Source organism: Myxocyprinus asiaticus, chromosome 5, assembly GCF_019703515.2.
Source record: "Myxocyprinus asiaticus isolate MX2 ecotype Aquarium Trade chromosome 5, UBuf_Myxa_2, whole genome shotgun sequence".
Classification (NCBI taxonomy): domain Eukaryota; kingdom Metazoa; phylum Chordata; class Actinopteri; order Cypriniformes; family Catostomidae; genus Myxocyprinus; species Myxocyprinus asiaticus.
The window spans coordinates 2,880,234-2,886,475 of NC_059348.1; positions in this window are offsets into that span (position 1 = coordinate 2,880,234).

Below are 6,242 nucleotides of genomic sequence, written 5' to 3' on the forward strand. Positions count from 1 at the left end.
TAATGTGTACTGTGAATTCCCTCGGAAGCCAGAATCGTCAACACAGAAGCATAAGAAATTCCAGATCAGGAGAGCAGACTTGATAGAATGTACGTTCCTCTGACCACACCAGGATTTATTGATCATAAAACATACACCACCACCTCTGCTTTAATCTGAGAGGTCTTTCGCCCTGTCCGCTCAGTGCACGGAGAACAACGTGGGTTCAATGGCTGAGTCTGGAATCTCTACAGACATCCAAGTTTCTGTTAGGCAGATAATGCAGCAGTCCCTCGTCTCTCGTTGGAAACAGATCCATGCTCTCAGCTTGCAGAGCTTGTTGTCCAGAGACTGAACATTTGTCAGTAGAATACTGGGTAGCGGGGGTCGATTTGCGCGACGTCTTACTCTGATGAGAATGCCGGCTCTGTTTCCCCTTTTCCTTCTGCGTTTACGCGGCCGGGCAGCCCAGACAAAGGGCTCCGCTGGTGTGTTTGTAAGCAGCGGGTCGGCATTGAGGAATTTGAAGTCCAGTTTACGGTGTGTAATTGCAGAACCAATGTCCAAAAGTGTCTGTCTGTCGTAGACAATAAGGCAGACAGCATCCAAGACAAAAAACATAAGAATTGTAAACAAAACAAACACAAAACTACAATGTTGTTTCGGAGCTCGCAACGCAGCAGCCATACTCGGCGCCATCTTGAGGCACTGTCTTGAGACACTGTCGTGTCGAAATTGTTGTCCCTTCAAAATTTTGTCAGCATGTTTTAGCTTTGGCACATGATCATCCTTGGTGTGGACATCTTGGTATAAACTAAATTTATAAACTGGTGCTCCAACATTTCTCTTGGCCGGGATTAAAAGCTGATGTGTCTCAGCATTGTAAAACTTGTCATACCTGTTAAGTGGCCGGAAAACTGTAACAGTTATTGTTGATTGCGTTGGTCCTCTCCCGTGTACTAAATCTGCTTGCCAGTACCTTCTGACAATAATTTGTGTTGCCACACGATTTCCAGAGATGATACCGTTGCGAAAAATCACTGTTATGGTGATCACTAAAGCTTTAACAAAAAATGTTCACCGCGTTTGGGCTACCAAAAATAGTTAAGACTGATCAAGGTTCAAATTTTTTTTTCTAAAGTTTTGTCTTGTCCTGTCCAGCACATACCATCCAGAATCACAGGGTGCTTTAGAGCGCTGTTATCAGACATTAACATCTATGTTGCAAACATATTGTCTAGAGATGGGGAATAATTGGGATGATGGGGTCCCGACAGTGTTATTTGCTTTTCGTGAGGAAAAACAGGAGTCCCTTGGTTTTAGCCTGCTTGAATTCGTTTTTGGGCATAATGTATGGGGACCTTTGAAAGTACTGAAGGATGAGTTTCTCTCTACAGGTCCTTCAGCATGCAACTGCGTGTAAATTCATGCTGGTGTAAAAGGTTTTTGCTGTTGCTTCCTTCATCTGGCACTGCTCTTGCTGCACGTTTCTCTGGATCGTACGTGGTTAAGAGTAAGCTGAGTGACACTGATTTATAATTTATACCCCAGAGCAAAGACAAAAGACGCGTTTATGTCATTATGTCATGCTTAAACCGTATCTCTGCCGTACTTCAGAAACTGATGAGGTGAGTAAACATTTTGAATCTAGTCAACTCACTAAACCAGGGGTAAAGCAAGAGCGTCAGAGCCCATGGTGTTCACCATGCGTTTTTGTTCCTAAGGCGGATTTGTTCCGAAAAGTTAATGCAGTCACCGTCCCTGATTCGTTTCCATTGCCGCGTGTCAAGGATTGCATCGATAATCTTGGTGCCGCTTGCTACATTACCAAATTGGACCTTTTAAAAGGTTACTGGCAGGTGCCTTTGACCTTGCATGCTTCTGACTTTTCTGCTTTTGTAACCCCTGATAATTTTCTCCAGTACATGAGAATGCCATTCGGTTTACGAAACACCCCCACCACTTTTCAGCAGTTAATGTCTATGGTTCTTGGTGCCATTCCAAATTGTAATATTTATTTAGACGATGTGGTGGTTTACTTTACTTGGGCTGAACACATGTTAACACTGAACATTGCTTCTGATCGACTTGCTGAAGCCTCCCTGACATTGAATTTGGCGGAATGTGAATTTGCATAAGCAACAGTCACATAATTACGGAAGCAGGTCGGTAATGGTCAAGTGCGTCCAGTGGATGCAAAGGTGGCAGCTATCTTGTCATACCCTGCACTTACCACAAGGCGGAGCTGCGACGATTTTGGGTATGGTAGGATATTACAGATGTTTCTGTAAAAATCTCTCTATTGTTGCTGCCCTTTAAACAAAAATTGTGCAGTCCAAAAATCCCTTTTTATATGGTCTGATGAGTGTCAGCATGCCTTTATGTGTGCTAAGTTTCTCCTCTGCAGGAGGTATTGTCAGCTCCTGATTTGTCTCGGCTATTTCAGCTTGAGGTGGCGCTGATTGGAGCTGATGCTGTCTTGCTTCAGGATGGTGTTGATGGCTCATCCATGTCTTACTTCTTGGCCAAGTTCAATTGTCATCAGATGAGCTATTCCACCATAGAGAGGGAGACACTGGCTTTGTTGCTTGACCTACAACATTTCGATCTGTATGTAGGTCCCTGATTCACTCCTGTCATGGTGTATACGAACCATAATCTTTTTTTTTTCCCTCAGTAAGATGTACAATCATAACCAACACTTGATGCTTTGGGCTTTAATGGCCCAAATTATAACCTTGAAATTTGACACAAAAAAGGAGCTGAAAACATTACAGATGTCCTCTCTAGAGGGTAAGGTAATTTGTGTGTTAATGATTGTTTTGTTTTTTTGTATTCTTTTGTTTCCTTTAACCATTTCAATTTACCCAGAACCTGTTAAAAAGCAGGTTCATCTTTTAGGTGGGGGAGTGTTACGGTCCGTGAAGTGGAGTGGAGTTTTCTCTCTCTCTATCTCTCTCTCTCTCTCTCTCTCTCTCACTATCGCTCTTGCTCTTGTTGTGGAGTGTAAGATGCCTTTTCTTTCCTTCTCTGTAAGAAAGCTCTCGGAGTCAGGAGTTCCAGGTGTCAAAGTTTAGAGTTTATTGAGCAAAACCAACAAACTCGAGATGTCAGCTGAGATCTGAATCCCTTGGTCCAGACCCTCATCTTTTATTCAGTTTCTTGTCTGATATTACCTCATGTGTACGCCCCTTCATTATTTTTTTTGGTTGTCATGGATACCGTTCACCACCATTATCTCACAAGGCCTTTGATTTCTTTTTAATGGTGGACACCTGGCTTTAATATATTTTTGAAAGATAACTTTTCAATTAAAGTAATATAAAAAACATGACAATCTGAGCATAATATGGTCACTTTGACCACTAGTTGCTTTAATCTTTATCTTCCGCTATGTTTCTCAAGGTCCGTAGCATCATTATTTCTGTTACAGCTGAATCTTTATCTTTAGCTGTTTTTCCCAAGGTCCATAGCATCATTATTTCTGTTGTACTGTGTGGTTTTTTTGCAGCATCAACACTTTTAATAACCTCATATGCTCTCTCCTGTGTCACACAAAGTCCAGCAACCTCATATGCCCTCTTCAGGGTCACACAGAAATCAGGCTGTTCTACATTAGTACTACTCTATGTGATATATAAAATCTTCTAGAGAAATATAGAAAAATATACTATACTCTCTCGCTCACGCTCTCTCTCTTTTCCTTTCTAAACGTGTGTTCTCCTTGGTCCATCTTTGTGCACCTGTGACCCGCTTGCTCGTCTGAGCTACACTGATTGTAATGAGTACAAAAGACACTGAAGCAGAGCATGAGATGAGGGGAGAAGTTGCTTTAACCAGTCCAGCAAACAAGTCCTTTTCTCTGTAGTGTTTTCTAATTTAAATATTACTACGTTCAACATTTGTTTAATTGTTCATTTTTCTACTTTGATTCATCCTCAAATGTTTGAGAAATTATGGTATTTTTCCAATTGTTTGTTTAGTTTATGTTGTGTTGAGTTTGGTGTTACGTTAACCTTCCTTACCTTTCATTATGATACATGTTTTTTACGTCTTGGTTTTCCTATGATTATGAGAGTTTTATAAATACTTTTTTCCACATCAAAGTTGCAAGTATCCTTTTTAATGTTACCTTACCTTCATGAAACAGCCCAAAAGTAACTTCTTAAGCTCCGAAAGCTGTTTGGAGACATTTCTCATCAGAAGTCAAATCTTTTTCAAAGAAACATGACGTTTCAGTACTGTCATTCAACATATTCACTATGCATTGCAAAAGAGAACATTACAAGTCAAAATACATAATTGTTTGCATGCATTATAAGTGATATACAGTCATTTTATTGAAGAAATCTGAATGTTAAAACAGAACTGTGTTAACTTCATGAACCAACTATCAAAGGGCCCAAAAGCAACTTTTTGAGCTTAGAAAGATGTGTGGAGTAATTTCTCATCAGAATTCATTTCTTTTTCAATGAAACATGAATTTTCACTACTGTCAGTCAACATATTCAAAATGCATCATTAACATGTTTTCGCACATTTGATGCAACTTTTATTGCCCAAAAAGCTGATTGGAGTCATTTCTTATCAGAATTCATTTCTTTTTCAATGTAACATGACTTTTCATTAACATCACTCCAATGCAGATATGCACTGCAAAAGAAAGCATTACAAGCCAAATGCAACATTACACCATGTTTGCATGCATTATAAGAGGTATTCAGTAATTTTATTGAAGAAATCTGGGTCATACTTTATATTAGGTGGCCTTAACTACTATGTACTAACATTAAATACATACAAGACTATGTATTTACTGTGTAACTATATGTTGTTCTGCAAAATGTCCACAGTAACTGTGTAACTACAAATGTAATTAAATGCAGGTACTTTAAATGTAAATTCAATGCAACAACTTAAATGCAAATAATAAGTACATTGTATAATATGGCTAAGTACAAAGTAGTTAAAGCCACCTAATATAAAGTGGGTCCGAAATCTCAGTTAACACAGAACTGTGCAAACTTTATGAAACAGCTCTCAAAATCCCAAAAGCAACTTTTTAAGCTTAGAAAGCTGTTAGGAGTCATTTCTCATCAGAATTTAAATCTTCTTCAATGAAACATAACTTTTCACTTATATCACTCATATTTTTTATGAAACACCCTGTTCTATACTATAGCAAAGCAATGTGGGACAAGGTAACTGAAATTTATTTTTCTTTGAAGATGCTTCATGGTTGACAAAGACATGAGTAAAAATAAATGCTTTGAACAAAGTTTTCCCCGAGTCTGATGTTCCTCTGCTGGTACCATGTACTCCAAGTAAGTAAGAGGGAATTTGTAATGGGATTTTTTTTTATTTTTTTTTTGTCAATCAGTAATTGTAATGATATTTGCATAATCCATTACATATGTTCTGGTTCACAGGTTGTTGCTTAGTGGTTGATGAAGTCAGATTCAGGTGTTAGTGGGCCATCCTCTTCAACTACCAGGGGAGAAATCCTAGTTTGCGTAAAAAATAAAAAATAAATAAATAAAAGAGAGAGCTTGTGCAATGGTGTACTGTATTTACATGTTTTGTTTGTTTAAATTGTTCAATTATATAGTAAAAATATTTTCATATTTGCTGAATTAAAACATAGATACCTTTATAGTCACACCTTCTGGATAAAAAAAAAAAAAGTGGTGGTCAAAATATTTGTGCATCTCTAAACTATACCTTGTATAATTGTCCATAAAAAAAAAAAAAAAAAAAAAAAAAATAATATATATATATATATATATATATATATATATATATATATATATATATATATATAAAAACCTTTGGTACTAATATTGTAAAGGCAGAGATAGAGAGAGAAAAGATGCTCTCATGAATGCATTTAAGCTTTTAAGTTGTGGCTTAGCTTGCAGACTCACAATAACTTTTTTTTTTTTTTTCATTACAGAGTGGCTAAAAAGCTTCTAAATTACTTTTCTCATTACCAAGAAGTTTGCGTTTACTTCCTGAGGAACTTGGAACCAATCAATCATGCATGGGCTGATTATGGACGTTGTTATGACCATGAGAATTCAGAGACCAACAAGTAGTTAGAAGGGTAATTTCTCTTAGCAAAAGCTTAAAGCCTATGCAGTTGACATACAGACTTCTGTCACAATTCACTGGCCATGAAGTCAGAGGAACCATTTAACAAAACAAACTGGACTGATGGAAAAATGCTGGACTGACCACATTACAAGAGAATCATCACAAATATA